Source organism: Anolis carolinensis, unplaced genomic scaffold (genome assembly GCF_035594765.1).
Source record: "Anolis carolinensis isolate JA03-04 unplaced genomic scaffold, rAnoCar3.1.pri scaffold_14, whole genome shotgun sequence".
Lineage (NCBI taxonomy): Eukaryota > Metazoa > Chordata > Lepidosauria > Squamata > Dactyloidae > Anolis > Anolis carolinensis.
Genome location: NW_026943825.1, coordinates 14,625,492 through 14,649,447, shown reverse-complemented (window position 1 = coordinate 14,649,447; position 23,956 = coordinate 14,625,492). Strand labels below are relative to the sequence as shown.

At 41.9% G+C, this 23,956-nt stretch overlaps 2 long non-coding RNA genes across 2 annotated transcripts; both read left to right on the top strand.

Annotated features, from left to right (window-relative positions):
- The first annotated feature begins 8,447 nt into the window (after positions 1-8,447).
- LOC107983357 (uncharacterized) lies at positions 8,448-10,588 on the top strand. Its single transcript, XR_001730802.2, has 2 exons — positions 8,448-8,509; positions 9,852-10,588. It is a non-coding gene; the product is annotated as an uncharacterized LOC107983357 (long non-coding RNA).
- A 7,154-nt stretch (positions 10,589-17,742) lies between these two features.
- On the top strand, positions 17,743-22,295 carry LOC103280360 (uncharacterized). Its single transcript, XR_507314.3, has 2 exons — positions 17,743-18,083; positions 20,972-22,295. It is a non-coding gene; the product is annotated as an uncharacterized LOC103280360 (long non-coding RNA).
- Positions 22,296-23,956: the final 1,661 nt, after the last annotated feature.

Below are 23,956 nucleotides of genomic sequence, written 5' to 3'. Positions count from 1 at the left end.
CCTAGGAATATGTGTGTGTGTGTGTGTGTGTGTGTGTGTGTGTATTTGGAAATTACTTCAATATATATTTAAATCCATAACAAGAACTTGTAACTATTCAAATCACACAATTTAGAAAACAAATAGTACAATGGCTTGTTCCGGATCCCACAAGAAGACTCGTCACTAAAAATGAGGCTGAACATTTTGACTCAGGACTCTAGAATTTCCACATTTACAAACCTAAAACCTAGGGCGTATTCACACAGCAGGTCCCAAGAATCCACAAATTGGAAACCATAACAGGTGAAGTGGAATAACAAGTCTATAATTCTGCTCTTTCACTTTCTGGTTCCACTTTATGAAATCTAGGGTTTGGCCATTTGGGCAAGTGCCTTCAAGTCCTCTATCCATATATGGTGATACCATGCATCTCAGAGGGTTTTCTTCAGTGATGAAGCATCAGAGGTAGTTTTGAAATAGACAAAGGTAGCTGACCCTGCGTAGCTTTCAAAATCAGACAGGATCCGGTGCCATTAGGATGTTAGGCTTTCCTGGTAGTTTAGGGAGGGAAATGTAGAATTCCAAGCTCTTTAGGCTCCTCAGACTATAAGCCAGGGGTCCTCAAACTTTTAAAGCAGAGGGCCGGTCCACAATCCTTCAGACTGTTGAGGGGTCGAATTATCATTTGAAAAAAAATATGAACAAATTTCTATGCACACTGCACATGTCTTATTTGTAGTGCAAAAAACAACAACAATGAAAGAGAACAATACAATATTTGAATATAAGAACAATTTTAATCAACATAAATCTATCAGGATTTCAGTGGAAAGTGTGGACCTGCTTCTGGCCAATGAGATAGTCAAGTTAATTAGGATTGTTGTTGTTGTTGTTGTTGTTGTGTGCCTTCAAGTCATGTCAGACTTTGGGCGAGCCTGAGTCTAAAATTATTCATTTATTTATTTACTACATTTATTTACTACATTTATATCCCACCCTTCTCACCCCAAAGGGGACTCAGAGCAGCTGTATGTACAAACAATATATTATATTATTAGCATAGCACAATATTAGCATTATATATTACTATATATTGAACTATATCACTGTACTGTAATATTATATGTAATATATAACATATAATTTAATATTATTATATGGTATTATTAGTATTATATTGTACAACATTATAATATTTTTATCTATATTATATGTATATATAATATTAAAACTGATATAAAAATATTATATTATAAAACGGAGGGTGGGGGCCAAGTAAATGACCTTGGAGGGCCGCATCCGGCCCGTGGGCCGTAGTTTGGGGACCCCTGCTATAAGCTCTACTGAAATGATGTGTTTAGAGAAAGAAGGGCTGTTTCTCCACCCCAGTCCATTGAAAAGAGAAACAAAATTCCACCCTGATCGCCAGTTATGAAGATCATGAATGGTGAAGTGGCAACATTACATTTCTCCACATCTGCCCCACATAATTGCAGTGCGATTGATCAATGTGTTGGCATGAATGCCCAATCCCAAACAACTCAAACAATCATGCCATGGGCTGAAAATGGAAATGCTAATGACTACCTGTCAGGAACCTAGAAATTGTGCCACCCCGAAGTTCCTGTCTCCACCCTTTTTTATTCATTCCAAAGTTGTACATTGGTCAAGATGAGGTCACCTCCTGTATAGTTGTCTCGGTTTCTCTCAAGCTATTGTTATTCTAAAGAAACTGATTCGAAATGTTCCACCTTCAAGAAACGCAAGACACGGCTTCCAGTTAGAAAAATGTATCTCCATTAGTCTCTCCAGTACGCATTTCACTGAATTTATTATAGATTACAATAGTAAGGGAGTGCCATGAAATAACAAGATAACTTTTCTGTGAGATTTACCACAGTACAAGGAACAAATGCCCTCCAAGTGTAGTGTCTTGGCGGTGGGTACGTAGGTGACATGCATGTTCTTCCACAGTGAGGGCTTCTGTTTCTAGATGGAAAGCAGTCCCAGTCAGAGTTGGCTTGATGCACCTTCCTCTTGGCACATTTCTCCCTTTCGATCTCCATTCATGCCTCTTCAAATTCCACAGCATTGCCGGTCACAGCTGACCTCCAGCTAGAGCCCTCAAGGGCCAGGGCTTCCCAGTTCTCAGTGTCTATACCACAGTTTTTGAAGTTAGCTTTAAGGCCATCTTTCAATCTCTTTTCCTGTCCACCAACCTTCCTTTTTCCGTTCTTGAGTTGGGAGTAGAGTAACTGCTTTGGGAGACGGTGATCGGGCATTTGGACGTTGACTCACTGATATGTCGAATCAGGTTTTTTAGGGTCGACTTTTTAATTCAAATTTCTAGATTTATCCATTAGTCTCTCCAGTATGCATTTCACTGTATTTATTAAAGATTACAATAGTAAAAAAAGTGTCATGAAATTATAAGAGAATATTTGCAACAGCGCGAGCAACACATCATCATCATCATCATCATTCGTTTCTATCCCTCTTTTTGTTGCACCTCAGATTAGTTTCACCTTGCTATATACACCAGGCTGCACACAGGTTGAAGTCTTTTGTAGTTTATTAGGAAATAGAAAATAAATAGTTCTTTAAAAGCAAAAGTAAAGTTCCAAAAGATTGTTACAAAACAAGGCCTTAGAGAATAATCCAAGAAATCACAAAGAATAAACAAAGTCCCATTAGAGCATAACAAAGTCCCATGAACATGAACACACAAAGGCTGCAAGATAATCCAGGAAAACGAGAACTTGCTTCTTGGTTGAACAAAAAGTTGCTTTGACAAAGGTTTGTCTCCAAACACATTGTTTTAATACCCTTTGCAAAGCATGAAAGCATTTCTTTGGCCTCTGACCTCCTTCTTATTTGCTATTCTGACACTCCTTTGAACCCGGAATTCTAAACGGTCAGCTCTATCTAGAGATTCCTTTTCATCAAGGTCAACTTGCTTGTTAGTGGCTGCCTGCTTGTTATCAGACTGAGAACTGTCCTCCTTTTCTGAGTCAATTTGCACCTGGCTAGTTTCAGTATCATCAACACCATTCCTTGCTGTGGGAAAAACTCTCTGTTCCTCATCTTCTACAACAGGGACACTCTGAACCTGAATCCCATAATCCTCATCAGAGTCATTCTGAGGTTCCAGCTGAGTCACAACATTTTTCTCCCATAAGTGGGAATCAAAGCCACGTACAACATATAAAAATCATACATATACATCCAACCACAATACATAATCAGTTAAAACATCATATCTTGATATAAAAATCCAATGAATATATCAAATAAAACAATTTAAAATGTACAGCAAGCACCATTTAAAGATAGCCATGCCTATGCAAATGCCTACCCTAAAATGGTCATTTAAGATAGTTTTCGTAACTCAACACAAATAATTATTTTGGTGTTCTTTCCTCAATATAAATGTATTCCATTGTTTTCAAAGCCTCCCCGTGGTACTATTCACTGTGAAAAGGCAGGTGCAATTTTTCATGCCAAAGGATGGAAAGATATGCATCCCTGTTGTGTGTTGTTGCAACTGATTGACAAAAAACAATGAAGACACATCCTCCCAACTCTAATAGCAATAGAAATTCCCTCTGTCTCTACTCAGAATGGGTACGGCCCATCACGACAGACTTGCTGACTCTGTATTTCGGCTCAAATTAATCCCTCACCCAAGGCTGTCACCAGAGTGCTTTTCTTTGGGTTTCCCTTGCCGCCTACAGTCCTTTCTTTCCCCATGCTCTTGAAGGCAAACGAGATAAACATCTGCCTAGGGGATGAGTCCTACAAAGGTGAGGAATGACTATAAAATGTGTGACATGACTAGACAATAAAAACATGTCACCTGTTTCCCATAGATATCTGGCTGCCATGGATCCCCACAATTGATCACAATAAACATGACAACATACAAGTTGGGTTGGGGGTGTGCATGTATTATTTCAGAGCTTAGCTTCTAGGCGTAGTCGCAATTGGATCACATTTTATTACCTTCCTCTTACCCTAATTAAAACTCTCCCTCTTTGTATTTGCATTGTTCTGATAGTCTGTGAGGTTGTATTGGGAAAAATCCGGATGTCTTTCCTAATTGTGTCGTGTGAAATTCCACTGACACAGCTACAAAGTGAGAACATAGCCTCTCCTCATTGGGACACCAACAATGGTAACAAACAACATATTCTGAATTTTGTGGTGAAAAAGTGTAATCAAAAGACAGTGAAGTAACGAAATTGGACCAAGGTTTGCCGTCCCAAATTCTTGTTATTCCTTAGCATCTTTTAGCATGGTCCTACTAAGTTGTTGAAGAGTCTGGAAGTTAGATGTGTGCTTGACACATCCCACTTCCAGATGTTGGATGTGTCTCTGAATCTTGTCTGTAAATTCACCAGTGGTCATGGGGACCATCAACTGGCCATGGATAGTATGAACTACTCATGGATGAACACAGCGACAATATGAAATTGTTATGGTTGACTTTGGCGGAGGGGCAATCTCCATCTGTGAAATCATGGTGCGATAGTTTATATAGTGAAGTGATTTACATCATATGAGGGATCCTCTGAAGATCTCACAGGAACTATGGGATTGACACACCTGACCTGATAAGACAACTTGTATCTCTGAGGATCCTGCTATCTACATTCAAAGAAGGTTTTTCATCAGGACACTTGGTCCCAGGCTGGAACACTTTTGCATTTTCCTAAAATATAGACTACTTTCAAGACCTCTGACCATTAGGCCTTATCTAAGGAATTCCCATCTAGGCTCTCAGGATCCATTAATTAAGGAATTCCCCCCTACCTTAGATTGTCAGAGAGTCATTAGCACTCCTACATGGCGCCAGGTCTTATCTTGACATCCCAAAAGCCTTAATTTGTCTCTTGTCCATTATTCTTGTTGACACTTGACATATGTCTCTGGAACTTAGGGTGAACTTGGTCTCTGCTTATGGGGAGACGGTTATTTGCTGTGCAGAGTGTATTTTGGGGCTATATGCACACAATCTGCTTGTGATTACATTTTTCCTATTCTTATTTCTAATATGATTACATTCAATATATAGTTTCCAATACAAGTCTTATATTTTCCCAATAAACCTTCATCAGGCTGATCGAGAAGGGTATGACCCGGGGGTTACCATGGCTGAACTGAGATCGGAACCCTTGTTAACTGTATTTGTTGTCCAACCATTTCTCCCATAGTGGAACCCAAGGTTGTCTACATAGAGCTCTGAGTTAGTCATTCAAGCATTGGTCAAACTCAGGTCTGCTAAGTTCTTCAAGATGGCTGCTATATGTTTTCTCAGGCAGGAAAATGGAGACGATTCACATTGTAATCCAGTATTTGTTCTACGTCTAAGTCTTCTATTTGAGGCTGTTGGTTTATTGCCTTGTTTTGAGGCTTTTGGGACATTGCATCAACTTACATATAGTCTATGTGGAGTCTGCACCCTTAAGATTGCTCCTAGATTCAATGGGGGAAGTCCAATGGCATCATCTCGGATAAGGAACAACCATTAATTGTGTCTCTTCTAGCTTAGTTTTTCCTTTTGCTCCTAACTAACTTGATTCAGAGAATAAATCTATGGTATAATCCATTCTTCTTGGGCTGGTATCAGTCGGCAACTTAAAACTCTTACTCACAGCTGATTTTGAGCCTCAGTGGCTTTTTCCCTTAGGGAAGTCCTTTATCACCTCCTACCTTCTCAAGTTTTGGAAATCTTGATTTGCATGGAGGACTTTTTGTCAGTTCTGGAGGTTGCATGGAAATACTGGTTTTTCCTCTAGGTATGGAGTTCTCTAGCACATCTGTTTTCTAAGGATCTCATTGAGAAATAGATATCTTTGCTAAGTTTGAATCATAGTCTTCTTTCTTCTCATTCTGAACCTGAGCTATCAATCAGTCCATTATGTGCAGTTTGATTTCACTTTACCTGCCATGTTTCTTCTGGTTCTCTATCATGCTCATAGAATATTTTATCTTCTAAGAGAACATATATCTCAGAAAGCTAAACATCCTGGAAGTCAATAGACTGGAACTACAGCAGTTTAAGTGAAATCAAATTGCTAAATGTAGATACAGCTAATCAAATTGTTCTCAACTTATGTGTCCCCAGATGTTTTGACCTTCAACTCCCAGAAATCCTAACAGCTGGTAAACTAGCTGGAGTTTCTGGGAGTTGGAGGCCAAAACACCTGGGAACCCACAGGTTGAGAACACTGAGCTAAGCTATTGAATTTATATCTCAGATCTACATTAGAAAGTGCTGCTCTCTAGTGACCATATTATATACATTCCCCATGACACTTACCAGTTTATCATTCTTTTAATTTCTTTCCATATGGTATTTTAACTCCCACCCACTTTGGTTGCACGAGTGGAATGTAGTCAATGAGAAGGTCTTCGAAACCTGTGCTTGCCGGAGCGAAGAGGCAATAGAAGAATGCCAGCTCAGAGCAATGGCTTTTGTTATGCTTTGTAAATATGTATTATTGATATTGAAATAAATGTTTGGACTTCAGACTACAGATGTGTTTGAGTCTGACATTGAAGAGAGGAATTGGCGAGGCAGACGATTGCATCCAATTCATTAGGGTGCTGGAGCAAATGATTGATGGAGTTTGAAGAAACCCACCCAGCCCGCACCCTGACCTCCACTCTGTCATATACAAACCCCACTCACCTCACAATCTCTGAAGGCCCCAAAGGCGGGCCCAGCGCGGGCACCGGGAGGCCAAGCGCAGGCACCAGGAGGCCCAGCGCTCCAGCAAGCGCTGGACCACCTGGTGAGTGCTGGGCCGCCCAGTGCTCACCAGAGCACTGGGTGGAAGGGGAAGGCCTCACCCCGAAAGGCCTCGGCAGGAAGGTTTTGGGGGGTTTGGGAAGCAGAGAAGCGGCGCTTCTCTGCTCTGCAAAGCCCCAAATGCCTTCCGAGCAAGAAGGAAGCACGGCTTCTCTGCTCCCCAAAGCGGTGACCTCGGCTCCTTCCTTGACAAAAAAAGTGCAAAAATACAACTCTGAGGATATAAACTACAATTCCCAGGATTCCATCACATTGAGCCCTGATAGTTACAGTGGGGTCAAACTGCATTCATTCTGTAGTGTTGATGCACCCTGACTTTCAGCTTTGAATACGATTTCAAGAATGACAGGGTGTTGGACTGGATGGCCCATGAGGTCTCTTCCAACTCTATTATTCTATGATTCTATTCTATAACTTCTATCAGATATTGCCATATTCCACACACTCAGAGCCGGCCCTAAGTATTTTTCAAGTGTAGGCGAACAGAATTTTGGCGCCCCTCCTCCAAACCAATCACTGAAAAATAAAAGCATTGGATAAGCAAAAATGTTTGATAATAAGGAGGGATTAAGGAAACGCCTATTAAACATCAAATTACATTAAGATTTTACAAATTAAGCACTAAAACATTATGTTTTACAACAAATCAACAGAAAAAGCAGTTCAATACCTTGCGGAGGCAGGCCGCAGGAGACAGGAGTTGACTCAATGGCGCCCCCAACAAGATGGCACCACAGGCAACTGCCTAGTTGGCCTGGTGGTTGAACCGCCTCTGTTGTAACCCAGCCCTGTGTGTGTGTCTTTCTTGGGTTCTTCTGGACAGAGTCGTATCGCCCATACACATGCAAGAAAGGGTCATTCAAGTCTGTTTCTGACTGCTTTCCCCATCTTCTCCCCATTCCACATTGGGCATTTCCAGCATGGACATCTTTGTTTCAGTGTGGACATTTTTTGCACACATCACTCAAGAGAAGACTGCATGAACACCACCACATATATGCACAGGGAGATGTGTCTTTCATGTCCTTACACACGAAAACATGCAACCGAATAATCCATTTTTGCAACAACTGTTGCATGTGTTGTTGAAGGCCTTGCATGTCTTCAAGTTGAATCGGACTTTTGGCATTTTTTGGTGAGATGTATTCAGTGGAAGTTTGTCATGGTTTCTTTCTTCTAAAGGTGAAAGAGCGTGACTTGCCCAAAAGTCACCCAATGCGTTACGTACCAAATAGCTATGATGCATGTCTTTCGGGAGAACATCGCACCTCTATTACTTATATATCAAGTTTAACAATGTTTTTTCAGTTTCTCACACTAGACTGCAAACCATTTTTAAAGGATTTCCCCCTTTCTCCATGTTTGTTACACCCAAGCCCAAGCACAAATTGAACTATAAGTTTCACTTTGTGTCAGTAATTGTCTGAAATGATTTTGGCCCGCAATGACTTTAAAGGCAAGATGGACCCCACCTACGGGTTGAAACATCGAGAATGAGGAAAACGACTCGCAAGATCACGCCCTGAGATGGCTTGGGTGTAACGTAAAGTGAGCAAAAGTTATGAGCAATGAATGAGAATCTTGTGAAAACAAAAAAATGCATCATCCATCCATCAGGAATGGTATAAAAACTCAGGAAGCTCGAAGCAGAAGCATCAGGTCAACACCGCATTTGTGGAAATCCATTCAAGTTCCTTTTCACTGTAGACTCAGGTAAGCTACATCGAGGTAAAGTCTTGGAGTGTTTTGTTTCAGGCTTTCATTGTTTCTTTCTTTTGTCTTCACCGTAGTAATAATAATAATAATAATAATAATAATAATAATAATAATAATAATCCACACAGTCCTAAATGCTTGGGAAGTGTTCGACTTGTGATTTTGTGATACGAAATCCAGCATATCTATCTTGTTTGCTGTGTCAGACTATGTCGTTGTGTCAATAATAATAATAATAATAATAATAATAATAATAATAATAATAATACTTTATTTGTATTCTGCATGTTCCAATTGTTCTGTATCAAAGCTTTACAGACATTTCTTTACTGACTAAGAGAATAGGGCTGAACGTACACTGAAGAATGAACACTACTTGTCTTCATTTTGCCTTGACTCCATCATATGGAATCCTGAAAATTGTAGTCTGCTGGGGCACCAACAGTTTGGCAGAGAAAGCTTGCAATTCTACGAATCCATCACATGTGTCTATTCTTGATAGAGGCACCTGTGCAACCAGACAATCTCAATGTTATGGAGGTTTGGTGAAGCACCAGCACTTTTTAGCAGAATAGGCTACAGACTTTCAAAACAACAACTCCCAAGGTTCCCACGGCATCTGGCCATGGTGGTTCAAGAAGTGGCAGTGTAGATCAGTAGTTTCCAACCTGTGGTCCATGGACCACCAATGGTCCACAAGAGCTAAAATATGGTCTACGGCCTCACCATTACTACACCGTTGCAACGAGAGCGACTGATCTCACAAAACCCTCTTATAGTGATGAGTCTTATTAAATATGGTTTTGTGGACAAGCAGATGGCAACTACTGGATGGCATATGTTCTGTATCAGAAACTGGAGCTAATTTGGTCTATCCAATGCAATTTTCTGAATCAGCACCCCAAATAACCAAACCGAATCTAAAGTTGACCAAAAACTGTCAACTTTAACCCTTTTGGTACTAATGTTGGAGAGTGGTCCCTAGTCAAAGTAGTCCTTGGTCAAGTGGTCCCTGGTCAAAAAGGTTGGGAACCACTGGTGTAGATGCACCTCCAGATAGATGAGATTTCTTAATATATTTGCCACAAAATGGAGTCCAGGGACTTCCAACGTAGTCTGTTCCAACATCAAAGACCTCTAACCACGTGGAGGTACTTCCCAAAATAAGTGTTGTAGATCCTCAAAACCACCAAAGTGTTGTAAATCCTCAAACTACAAAACTGGAAGATAGGATCCACTGCTGTGATAGTCATAATTTACAAATCCTTGTATATGACATATAAGTAAATGTTGTAGAGATCAATGTGAACTATATTTCCATCTTCATGCCCTCTTCTAGGTCCACTCACCAAACCATCCAAGATGTCCTTTGGGTACAACCAGTGCTATGCCAGCTGCCCTCCCACCACCGTGACCATTCAACCTCCACCTTTCATCCTGAGCATTCCAGGTCCATCACTCTATTGTCCTGATCAGCCATTTGGCATCGAGCAACACAACCCTTGTGCCGCGATCCCGTACCACAATGAGGGAAAACCCCGTGGATATGGCTCATTCTCTGGTGTTTATTCCACAAGTGTTTGTTCCCAGAAAACAAGAAACCAGAGTGAATGTGGACCCTGCAAACGCTTCTAAATCTTGAAGGCACAACCTATATGATGAAGATGTTGAAGAACAAATCTGGAAACACGGCATCAAAGTCAACTGAGTTGGTACAATTAGATCTCAGGAATGTATGGTCAATATTTGTGTTATGGGCAGTCCTCAAGTCTTTAATATGTCATGAGAGATTTCTGCATGCCTTTCAAAGTCAACATTGTATTACCATCACCCAGAACCACCAAAGGTGTATCTATCTACATGGTTGAATGGGGAGAAATTATAATTGTACTTGTTTTGTGTCCTTGTGGGAAATCATCCCCATTAATGTTATTTTCTGTGCCAAATTATGATCCTTCTTTTTTTCCTATTCCATTTTGTCATATTTACCATACATTTCTGTTCTGTCCTATTTGAAGCAAAGAAAAAAAGGTGTATGACTCACTGTTCCTAAAATAAAACATTTATTGCATCAAACATTCAACTTTCCTTTGCATTCATTCCGTTCCGTCTCACAGTATTTTGGATTTAGAATGGCGTTTGGATCATCACAGCCATATTTGGTTGTGATTCCTGGAGATAACCAGAAGGAGAGTTCCTCATTTATTTATTTATTTATTTGACTTATTTCTCACCTTTCCTTTAAAATGTGTCAAAACTAAAGAAGGTTAAATGGTTGAAATAGCTGTAATCAGCACTGAACAACCAATTCACTGAACACGTTCACCTGCTCCCCAACCAGCGAAATAATGAGACAACACAAAAAGTGTGGGTTGAACTATGGGCAACTTTTATTAAATATTACCAATCAAACTCTGTGTGAATTGCCAACCAAAAGATCAGAGCCAGGGGGTCAGGGTGCATGTTGGTGGGTTTCTTCAAACACCATCAATCAACAGCTCCGGACCAGCACCCTGATGAATTGGTGAACTTCTGCCCTCACCAATTCCTCCAAAGTCAGACTCAAAGACATCTGCAGTCTGAAGTTCAAACATCTATTTAATATTTACGAAGATATTTACAAAGCAGCAAAGTCCATCGCTCGAAGCCAGTATTCTTCGGCTCGGCTAGTCTCTCACACAGTTCAACAGAGATAAGAAAACACATTCCTTAGTCCGAAGGAAGTTCCGACCTCCAAGGCCAGAAATCATGCCTTATAGGTCACAGCAGGCTGTCAGTCAAACTGGCACTCTTGCAAAACAGCAGAAACACTTGATTTACATTTCATATACACACAACCAAAATCCAACAGAACTTGGTGTGTAGTGAAACTGAGGCAGTGGCTGTCCAAGACCTACTCCTCATCAATCAAGGGTGAGATCCCATGGTCCTCGGCTGCAACCTACTGTTACTTGTACGGCAACCATTCAAGGAAATGGATGGAAAATTCTGTCCCAATTCCAGAGGATATTGAGACCAGAATTCTCCCCGCTCAAGGCCACTATTGTTTGCCCTCACCTCAATTGTTTTAATCACAAGTGAGGGTTCCCATTCATGGCCTACACCACAAAGGGGTGCCTTAGGTGCACCCCGATATGTAATCAATCGGGTCATTTTCCCACATGACCGCCCACTCACCCAATTTGCCATGGATTAAGCAGTATAGGGTAGGTGAACCCCCCCCCGCCCAGAACATTGGGGGGGATTCCTACTCGTCCCCATTGGTGACGCTTGAGGTACATTGTTAGAGGGCAGGCAGGTGGGTCAACGCTGAAAACCAGACTGAGGTGTAGGGCAGGGAGCATGGCCATGCTGGCCTCACCTACAACAAGTCCCAACCAGGACAATTTACTTCTCTCTCTTTGCTAGAAGGGAGCAAAGCCTTCTCTTCCTCCCTCAAATTGGGGGGGGGGGGGAGGAAGCAATTTTCTGCATTGAAGTATGTTCAAGATCCTGCAAGGCAGACTCCAGCAATACATGGAGTGAGAGTTGCCAGATGTCCAAGCTGGGTTCAGAAAAGGCAGAGGAACCAGAGACCAAATTGCCAATATCCGGATGCTGGATAATGGAGGAAGGCAGGGAGTTTCAGACAAACATCTACTTCTGCTTTAGTGACTATTCTAAAGCCTTCGACTGTGTGGATCATAATGAACTATGACATGTTCTTGGTGGTATGGGGATACCAAGTCACCTTGTCTGTCTCCTGAGAAATCTGTATAAAGACCAAGTAGCCACAGTCAGAACAGATCACGGAACAACAGACTGGTTCAAGATTGGGAAAGGAGTGTGGCAGGGCTGCATACTTTCACCCTCCCTATTCAACTTGTACGCAGAACACATCATGCGACGTGCAGGGCTTGAGGAATCCAAGGCTGGAATTAAAATTGCTGGAAGAAACATTAACAACCTTAGGTATGCAGATGATACCACTCTGATGTCCGAAAGCGAGGAGGAGCTGAGGAGCCTTATCACCAAGGTGAAAGAAGAAAGTGCAAAAGCCAGGCTGCAGTTAAACGTCAAGAAAACCAAGATCATGGCAACCAGACTGATTGATAACTGGCAAATAGAGGGAGTGACAGACTTTATATTTCTAGGCACGAAGATTCCTACAGGCAGGAAATCAGAAGACATTTCCTTCTTGGGAGGAAAGCAATGGCCAACCTTGAGAAAATAGTGAAGAGCAGAGACATCACACTGGCAATGAAGGTCCGCATAGTCAAAGCAATGGTATTCCCCATAGTAACCTATGGATGCGAGAGCTGGACCATAAGGAAGGCTGAGCGAAAGAAGAGAGGCGCTTTTGAACTTTGGTGCTGGAGGAAAATCCTGAGCGTGCCTTGGACCTTGGCAAGAAGATCCAACCAGTCCATCCTCCAGGAAATAATGCCCAATGGCTGCTCACTGGAGGGAAGGAGATGAGAGGCAAAGCTGAAGTATTTTGGCCACATCATGAGGAGACAGGAAAGCTTGGAAAAGATCACGATGCTGGGGAAAATGGAAGGAAAAAGGAAGAGAGGCCGACCAAGGGCAAGATGGATGGACAGTATCCTTGAAGTGACTGGCTCGACCTTGAAGGAACTGGGAGCGGTGACGGCCAACACTGGGAACTCTGGCCTGGACTGGTCCAGGAAGTCACCAAGAGTCAGAGATGACTAAACGACTGAGTAGCAGCAACTGTACATACATACAAACATACATACATAAGCCATAATAATTTCAGAGTATTTCCAGCTCATTCATGAAGCAATGTATGGATTTGGTATGAATTCATTCAGCGTTTCTACTCTAGTTGATACCAACCGGCCTCCACCCATGAGGTTCCACATTCCTTGATGGTGATTTTGAGTCCCTCTCGGATGTTTTCTCTATAAATCACGTTCCACCCTGCTATGTTTCTCCTTGGGACCTCAGCCAATATCTTGATCATTCCTCAGGCATAACTCATGATGGAAAACAGGATTTTCCATTCGGCAATTTTGGCCACAGTTTAGGAAATGCTGGGGGAAAAATAATTGAGCGTGATACATAGTATGGATCTTTGCCCCTCCCATGTCTTCATAAGATCATCTGATATAGGGAAACACTGGGTGTGATGAGGAATATGCCACCTTGGGAAAGAAGTGTCCCAAGCAGGAAGAACACAGTAGGTCCTTGGAACTGCTTCCAAGAGGAAGGAAGAGAAAGCCAAGGAATGATATCACATTACATTTAATATTTGTCCTGGTGTGACATGATGAGGCCATATAGCGCTATGTTGTTTTTTTTTTATTTTTAATTTATGATTTTATTGATACATTAAAAGTGGGGGAACAATTTAGGAAAAATACACAAAAGACTGAATATAGTAGATCAGTAAGATAATAAGAAAGAGAAAGAAAAAAGAAAAGAAAGAACCCCAAAACAGACACATAACAAAACAGTTTGTTGCATCTTCCAGATCTTCTGCATTGTGGATCATATTTTCTTCGTGTCTATACATTAACCAGCATTGGTGTTTTTACTTCTACAGGTCTTGGGTTATTTTTTAGCCTGTGTCCCCGCATGGAGCTGGAGCTGATAAAGGGAGCTCATCCGCGCTCTCCCCGGGTGGGATTCGAACCTGGCAGCTTTCTGGTCAGCAACCCAACCTTTCAAGTCACAAGGCTTTTATCCCCTAGGCTACCGGAGGCTCCTGTTGATGCCAAGACACTGGGGCAAATGACACAGGGCATCAATTTAGACCCAATAGTTGGCATTTAAATTTGGATGTTCTACCACTATTGTGAGTCTGTCCAACTTTACATTCAAAATATTGGGTCAAAATCAATGCCGTATATCAGTCCGGTTTAGAAGAAAGGCAGCTCGGAAAGGAACGAACCCTTGAGGTATAAGAAATATTTCTCCTGAGTTAGGAATTGGGTAATGATAACCACAAAAAAACTTTTGAGGTAATAATTATAGTCATTTCAGAGCATGAGGAATTTAAACTGCCTTTTAATTACATCTTCATGTGAGACAGAAACCCGGTTAGTCACACCCTCAAGCAATTTAACCCAGGATTGACTTAAGAGGCCTCCTTGCTTGGAAAAGATTTTTTTTAAAAAAAATTATGGGTTTTAGAATTCATTGAAGCAATTTGGTCATTGGATCTGAATGTGTCTTTATTTCCATACGCAATAGGCTTGTGCACAAATTCGGAGTGGTCGGTTTCCTTCAACCAATCCAGCTTGTTGGGCTTGGTCAGATGGATCTAGCTGTATTTTTTGGGTGTGGACTAAAAAAGGCTATCCAGCTACCCGCCCGTTTTTGGGAGGGGTGTAAAATTGGATACGGGCATCTACTGGAATCCAGCTAGCAGAAATGGATTGAGGTTCAGCCGAAATGCACAAGCCTAATACCCAATATGTATGCTGTCCCATTCTAGGAAACATTTGAGGAGGGAGACTTTATGTTGCTGAACCTAAGCCATGCTTAAACCCGAGAGAGTGGAAATAACCAAGAGCAATTCGTCATGTCTATATCTTTCCAAACAAGATGGTTAGAGATTAAAGAGCCCATTTAATTGATTTTTATTTGCATTAATTCATTTGCACAGTAGAACATTAGATTATCCATGCATATCTTTGTACATCAAAGGTGCATGTCATTACAAGATATACATTTTTCAGGAATCCGTCTCTTCGTGCCAAGGATAGCTATGTTCATTTATCCCAGCTGAAAGAATAATGACGTTACTGATATCTTTGTGGAGACAGATGCTTGCTTTGGCATACACTCCATGGATTCCAGTTCACTCCAATAAATCTGGCAAATGTAGTTGGATGGCATCCACAACTTCTTGTAACAAACGAATCACATTTGTCTCCAGGGTGTCACAAAATTGGATGAGCTCCCTCTATCAGCTCCAGCTCCATGTGGGGACATGAGAGAAGCCTCCCACAAGGATGGTAAAACATCAAAACATCCGGGCGTCCCCTGGGCAACATCCTTGCAGACGGCCAATTCTCTCACTCCAAAAGCAACTCCGGTTGCTCATGATACACAAAAAAAACAAACAAATTAATGTATTGTCACCTATTTATTCCTTTTATATACATAGTTATCTGTTTCCTGAGCATCTTTCTGAGAGCAGTATTCTTTCAGTCCTGAAATACAGTGAATGGGACCTTGGACAAGTCATTGTGAAATGGGAATGGGCAACAAGAAAAACCTGGAAATAGCTGTTGATGGATTTCCTATGCAATTGGGAACACGATACATAGAAATGTGAAGGATCATGTTAGCTTTTCTGTCATGTTATTTATATATCACAACCTTTATTTGGATGATACAGCGGTCTCCAAACCAGGAGGTCAAGGTTGTTCATGCCATAACATAGCAACCATGGATGTGAAGAGAGATTTAATTTTTTACTAGTTGTAATAACCTACCTTAAGTCAGCAGGTGGCACCAACAGACTGAATTTCTATTTCTCAAGGAGGAATGTCTACTACACACATATGTACTCAATCTGAGATATATACACCTACATTACACGGTGCTCTATAGAGAAAGTGTGGAAACGCATTGGGTTTCCATGAACCATGGATATCAACCTTAGGGAAGCCAAGAAGACAATGGTGGGCCCCCTATAAATAAATATGGCCTGGAAAACCCACTAGAAGTTCATACATTTATAAAAGGAGGCAATGATGGACCTCCTCTGAATAATTTGGTCACAAAAACTCACTAGTGGTTAATGCTTTTTTCCAAATAAGGCAATGGTGGACCTCCTCTGAATAAATATAGCCATGAAAACCCAGGAGATGTTCATACATTTCCAGAAGGAGGCAATGGTGGACCACCTCTGAATAATTTGGTCACCAAAGCCCACCAGAAGTTCATATATGTTCCAGAAGAAGGCAATGGTGGGCCTTCTCTGAATAATTTGGTCACCAAAATCCACCAGTGATTCATGCATTTTCCAGAAGAAAGCAATGGCGGACCTCCTCTGAATAAATATGGCCAGGAAAATCCATTAGAAGTTCATAAATTTTCAGAAGGAGGCAATGATGGACCTCCTACAATAATTTGGTCACAAAAACCCACCAGTGGTTAATGCATTTTTCAAAAGAAGGCAACGGTGGACCTCCTTTGAATAAATATGGTCAGGAAAACCCAGCAGAAGTTCATATATTCCCAGAAGGAGGCAATGGTGGACCACCTCTGAATAATTTGGTCACAAAAACTTACCAGAAGTTCATACATTTTCCAGAAGAAGGCAATGGTGGACCTCCTCTGAATAAGTTGTTCTCAAAAATAACCTCCAGTGATTCGTGCATTTTCCAGAAGAAGGCAATGATGGACCTTCTCTGAATAAGTTGTTCTCAAAAATAATCTCCACTGATTCAGGCATTTTCCAGAAGAAGACAATGGTGGACCTTCTCTGAATAAAGTTGTTCTCAAAAATAACCTCCACTGATTCATGCATTTTCCAGAAGAAGGTAATGGTGGACCTTCTCTGAATAATTTGGTCACCAAAACCTACCAGTGGTTCATGCATTTTAGAGAAGAAGGGTCGACCTCCTCTGAATAAATGTGGCCAGGAAAACCCATGAGTGGGTTCACTTTCTCCCATCTTTGACTTCTTTTTGTCTCAAATTTTGAAGGGATCTGTGAATTTTGATCCGTTCTTTTCAAAATTAGAGACCAAGCGTATGATCAAAGACAGTTCACAACAATTGGACTGAAGTCATTGAGTTTTGCTCCCTCCCACCTTGAACTCAATCCATCGGTTTTTGTAGAGGACATTGCAAACGTGGGCAAGGATTGACTTTAGGAGAAGATAGTTGGGTTAGACACCATGCAGCCCAAACTGAGGCTCAAAGGACAACTCCCCCGGGTGTGAGCTATTCTTATAATACAGAGAGTGAGCAAATCAGATTCATAGATTAACCGACGCCTGTTTACATATTTCAAATGATGCTGTCATCCCGCTAGACATCAAAGAAGTGCTACCTAGAAGAGTATATTTCAATAGGGCAAAATGATGGGCGGGGGAGGTTTAGATGAACTCTTAGATAACAGGGATTTAATTTTTAAGCCCATTGCATGCCAAGTAGCGTTAATGATTTGTATTGAAAATTTGCAACCACCGAAAAGGAAACTCTAATTTTGCTGTTTATGAGTCTTTGAAGCTTCCAAGAGGGACAATTTGCCCCAAAACGGAGGGCAGGATTTGATCCAGTTGGGAGTCAAGATAACTTTTCACATGAATGTTGCATGGCCAACGGTAGTGGAACGGAGGTGGGACTTTATTGTTTTTTTCCCTCTCTTCTTGAGCAAGCCACATAATCAGTTATGAGTAAGAGATAAACAATTAATGCAAATTGGGGGTGTCACCTTGCCAAGGATAATTGCATTGGCAATTAATTACAATGGATTACGAGGGAAGGTATCTGATGCCCCGAGGGTTGAGTGGGACAACGTATAAAAGGGCTTGCAGATTTGGGGCTCGTCCATCTTTTCCTCTTGCCACTTGAAGCCCTTCGCTCAGCTTTGACTCTTCTGGAAAGTGGGTAAGATTCATTTGACTCTGCAAGAGAAATCTTTGCAATTATTTGGCATGCAATTCAATGAATGGTTGGTCTCCCCTAAAAGGAGATTTGGGGTACCTCTACATTGTTGAATGAATGCAACTTTGGTACTACAGTAGAGTCTCACTTATCCAACATAAACGGGCCGGCAGAACGTTGGATAAGCGAATATGTTGGATAATAAGGAGAGATTAAGAAAAAGTGTATTAAACATCAAATTAGGTTATGTTTTTACAAATTAAGCACCAAAACATCATGTTATACAACAAATCTGACTGAAAAAGTAGTTCAATATGCAGTAATGCTATGTAGTCATTACCGTATTTATGAATTTAGCATCAAAATATCACAATATTTTGAAAACATTGACTACAAAAATGCGTTGGATAATCCAGAACGTTGGATAAGTGAGACTCTACTGTACTTCAATTCAAGAATTCTACGGAATCTTGAGAGTTGTACTTTGGCCCTCTTGGAGAGAGAAGACTACAAAACTGTAACTTCTAGGATTTCTTCGCATTGGGCCATGGCCATCTAAGTGGTGTCACCCAATTCATTCTTCTGTGAAAATGTTTCTCCATTTGAATTAAGAATTATTTCATAGCATTGTCCTTTCTAACTATTTGTGGGATAAATTCCATAGGACTTCAACTGTGTTTCAAATTTGCTGATAGAAAGGATACTTTTCTGTAAAAATCAAATGCTTGGAAAGTGTGTTTCTCAAGGATTCACAAGAAGAATTATTCAAGTAGTTGTCCTAGGGCACTTCCAGGCAGCACCAAATTGCGGGGTTTTTAAATAGGACAAAAAAAAATCGGGACCTGAGAGCAGGTCTGCTCATCTATCTGTTGGTCCTGGCCTTTGTGCCTGCGACATCCGGACTTTTTTCCCAGGATTTAGAAGTCTGCAAGATGGCCACCACGGGATGTCCATCGGAAATTCCTGCAGCTTAAAAAAATTAATGTGCTGATGTGAATATGCACATCGTTCGTACGAGTTTTGTTCCTGAGTTATATATGTCAGTTCCTCAATGCTTCTATTGTAAAAACATGGGGAAAGTTGATGACAAGGCAAAAACTTTGTTGTGGCAAGAGGGACATCGCCATCCACCCATTTATCAAAGTTTCTGACATACAAACAAAGTTTTTGCCCTGTAATCAACTTTCCTCGTGTTTTTACAATAGAAGCAACGAGGAACTGACATTTATAACCGAGGAACAAACCAACACAAAAAAATCCCCTATTTTCTGAGTATAGGGATATACAGAGATTTGAAGATCTGAATCTTCCGGCCAGAATTGGGATATTCCCGCACTTTTTCAACTCGCGGTTTTTCTGCTTTGTACCAATTCCTCTCACGTTTTCAGCTCATGTCATCTAGCCACCCTCCATTTTGAACCAGGAGCTCCTGAGATAAAGGTACTTTGCAGATGAGCCCTTAATGCAGGCAGAGCCGGTCCAACAATGAGGTGAATTAAGCGGTCGCTTGGGGTACAAAACATACAGGGGCGCAGTCGAGACTGCTTTTTCTGTTGATTTGTTGTAAAACATGATGTTTTGGTGCTTATTTGTAAAATTTTAATGCAATTTGATGTTTAATAGGCTTTTCCTTAATCCTTCCTTATTATCCAACATTTTCACTTATCCAACGTTTTTATTTTTCAGTGATTGGTTTGGGGGGGGTGCCAAAATTTTGTTCGCCTACACTTGAAAATTACCTAGGGCCGGATCTGAATGCAGTTTAGACTATTACTCCATGTAGTTCAGTAATGCCTATTGTCGGTTGAATGCCCTAAAGGCACCAGGTCCTGTCTTAACTTGAAGCTAAGCAGGGCCAGCCATGGGTAATACTTGGATGAGAGAAGGCCAGTAAGTACCAGGAGCTGTAGGCTATGCTTCAGAGGAAAGAACTGGCTTTTTTAGTCCTCCTTGCCCACAAAGTCCATAGAAATTTATGGCATGATATAAGTCAACCGATGACTTGATGGCACATATAGCCAGCCACACACAATATCTACACTGGAAATAGTTCTCCAAGAAATCTTTCCAGTTACTTCCTTTTGACTGCAGTATCTGGGAACTTCTTTTTTTGAATTTAAATTTTTATTGTGAAACATATTTTCCAAAAGTGATACATTAAAAAGTGGGGAACAATCTGTAGGGATAGAAAAGTAGGAAAGGATAGCTCTATTCTAAAGGTCTACTCTCTTCTCTTCTCGTTTCTCTTCTTTAATAACCACTTTGGCTTCCCCTACTCTTAACTAGACCTTATTTTGTTTCGTTCTTGCTTTTTCTTCTAAATCGTTATTAACATTTTCATTTTCCTTTGTAACATATATTTCTTTAATGGTGACCAATCTGTTTTTTTGCTTTTCACTCCTTGGAAATATTTTATTGTTTGGGTCAATACATCCATGTTCATAATGTCCATTATCTTTAATATCCATTGATCAGTTGTGAGTTTTTCCTTGGATCTCCAGACTTTTGCATAGTTAATCCTGGCAGCCGTTGTTAAAAAGTGGGAACTTCTACATGCAAAATGTGAGTTCTAATACTTTACATTGCCATTCTATCCTTAGAATGGTCTATATGTCTGTGGTCAGTAACTCATTTTCATGAATTCTCTCTCAAAATGTGAATTCAATGGGATTCGCCAACCACCATAATCTGGGGTTGGACACTGTCTCCTTGGCAGCTTGTTCATCCTTCCTCTAGAACAGGGGTTCTTAAACTGTGCTCCATGGAGACCTTGTTTGAGAACCCCTGCTCTAAAACAATGACACTCTTGAAGAATGCTTCCTAGTTTCAGGATCTTTGATTTTCTGTGCCAGTACAATTACAACAACTGTAACACTGTTTCTTTCAGAATAACAGCAATGTCTTCCTACGGCTACGGTAACTGCTATGCCCAATGCCCGGCATCAACGGTGACCATCCAACCTCCACCCTTTGTTCTGAACATCCCAGGACCAGCCCTCTATTGTCCCAATCAAGCGTTTTGCATCGAACAGTACAACCCATGTGCTGGGTATGGGAGCAGATATCCAGCATTAGCTTCCTCAGAGTTTTTCAGTGTAGGATCTGGCTACAACCCTAGAGCCCTTTACAACTCCTGCAGCTATAGAAGGTATTAGTCTGGAAAGACTAAGGCTGTAGTGGAGGTCCATAATCTTGGGCTTCTCTTTTTTGGAACTTCTGAGCATCCAACCTCCTGTAGGCAAGTTCATGCGCTTGTGAATGCTTTGTCTTTCTGAAAAATCAGCCTTGTATGTCTTTCTGGAGCTTATTCTTTCGCTGAGCTATGTCTACTCCATTCTTTTTTTGTTCTACTTCTACTTCTTTCCCAGAGGTGTTAAGCATGAAAACCTTGTGAAGGGCCACCCAAAATTAGAGTCAACTTGAAACACCATATCTAATGTTAGGCAAATTATTTGTAAAATAAGAAAGATGCAGATAGATTTGCTGCTTCTTTCTGGTCTCTTCAGCTTTCCATCTGGCATATTCAACAGATAAATGGATGAATCCAGACGACCGTGATCTATGTAGAATAAAATGAATCTAGTTTTGGCCTTCACGAGATTATGAAAACAGGACATATCACGTATCTGTTGGAATCATTTGACAACGGTCGTAGTGAGCTTGGTGTCTTCTACTCTATGTAGCCTTTGGTTGACATCTCAGCAACATCTCCCATACACAGGATGGGAGACAACGTCATCCAGAGATTATCTGCAACCCAATGAAGACTTCAACATCATACTTGCGTGAACTAGTCCTTATGGATGCAACGATCCTGTTGCCAAGCACTACTTTGGACACAAGATTTTTCCACTGAGTCTCTCCAGTGTAACTAGGTAGAGCTATGTGAGCTGAAGCACATTGGTTGGATTTCCACCCTTGAGTTCCAAACCCATGCCAGAATCCCAGCACAACTACTCTGTGCCAGCTCCCAGTTGCCTCATTGCGTTATACAAAGCCTAGAATCCTATCATCAATTGCCATGAAATTAAAACAACAGTACCCATACTGGTTGCACCCCACCCCAAGCAACTTGGATATCAATGCTGTTCAGTGGGAAATCTTGTTTGTTGTTGATTGTTTATTCCCTTTCTGTCCCATACTATGCTTCATTGTGTTTATCCAATGGTCTATTCCATTCCTCTGTTGTATTAAAGCATTTCCGTGCAGCATTGCAGTCTCACAAGTTTGTTTATTGGAACTGGGATTCGGTGAAGCTTATGAGAAAAGAAGTCCAAACACACATGCATAAGCATCTTGTTTGTGACTTGGTGGAATGAACTAAATCTAAAAGAAGACCAAGTATAATGGCCTCAGTTGAGTCATCTTGTCTTCTAGAAAAGTTCAGAATGTTCTAGAAAACATTCACGCTGGCCACCAACTGACAAGAGTTCTTCCCTCACCCTGGACTTCCCACAGATATATATAAACCTTCCTTGCTGAGTTTCTCCATACCTCACAACCTCTGAGGATGCCTACCATAGATGTGGGCGAAACGTTAGGAGAGATTACTTCTAGAACATAGCCATACAGCCCGGAAAACATACAACAACCCAGTTCAGGGTTGGTTTGCTCTGGGACCCATTTATTGGTCCTTTTAGCATCCATGGTATCTGCAGAACTCTCCTTCGGCATCAAATTTCGAATGAGTTGATTCTCTTCCTATTTTCTTCACTTCCCAACTTCCATGACCATACATAAAAAGAAGTAGTCAATGACATATCTTGACACCTGGGGATCTTATCTAGTTCCTTCCTAACTGCCCTTTGAAGTTCTTCAGATATCATGAATGCAATCCCTATTTTGATTTATGACCAAGGAATAGGAAATCTTTGTGGAAGATACATTAAACGTGTAAATTAAACAGGGTGATAAATATGCCACCTCGCCAAGTGGAAACCACACTGTTTCAGTCCTAACAGAGACTTCTTGTCCTGAGTACAGGTTATCAGTTAGGTTGATCAATTATTGTGGTCCACCCATTTTTTAAGAAATGTTCAATAGTCTACAACTGTGTTTCTTAAAGAGTGCTCCATGGAGCCCTTGGGGATCTAGGAAGCATACTGAGAGGTGCCACACTTCCCTTCTCCTCCTCCATCCCCTCCAAGTGCGTGCAGCAGTAGCTTTCCCTCCTCTTTCCTTCTTCTCCCCGCCCAAACGTGTGCGGTGGCAGCTTTCCTGTCACCAGGGATGGAGGGAGCAAGTGCAGGAATGAATGTGGGCCTGGAACCGGCCCAAGGTATTTTCAACTGTTAAGCAAAAAAAAAAAAATGTTGCACCCCCCACACCGTGGGAGGCGAGCCTGCGTGACGCGGGAGGCAGGGCCATATTTAGCCCCGCCTCCCGCACCATGCGCCCTGGACCCACCTCCCGTGTCACGCACCCTGACCCCACCTCTCACGCGGCGTGGGAGGTGGAGCATGGCCACGCAACACGGGAGGCGGGCCCCCCCAGATGTGGTCCTGCCTCCCGTGCTGCACGCCCTGGCCCAGCCGGCCAGGCAGCAACGGGAGTCCTTCCAGGCCCTGCCTCCCATGGAGCGCCCCCTGACCCCACCTCTCACGAGGTGTAATAGGCGGGGTGTGAACACACGACGCCGAAGGCAGGGCACCACCTAGACGTGGCCCCACATCCCGCGCTGTGCACCCTTGCCCAGCTGGCGAGGCCGCGGTGGGAAAGTCCTTCCAGGCTGGGCCTTCGCCGCGGCCTGGAAGGACTACTGCTGCAGCCTGGCCGGCTGGGCCAGGCCAGCCGGGCCAGGGCAAGTGGTGCAGGAGACAGGGCCAACCCTGGCCCCACCTCCCATGCAGCGCATCCTGGCCCCGCCTCCCAC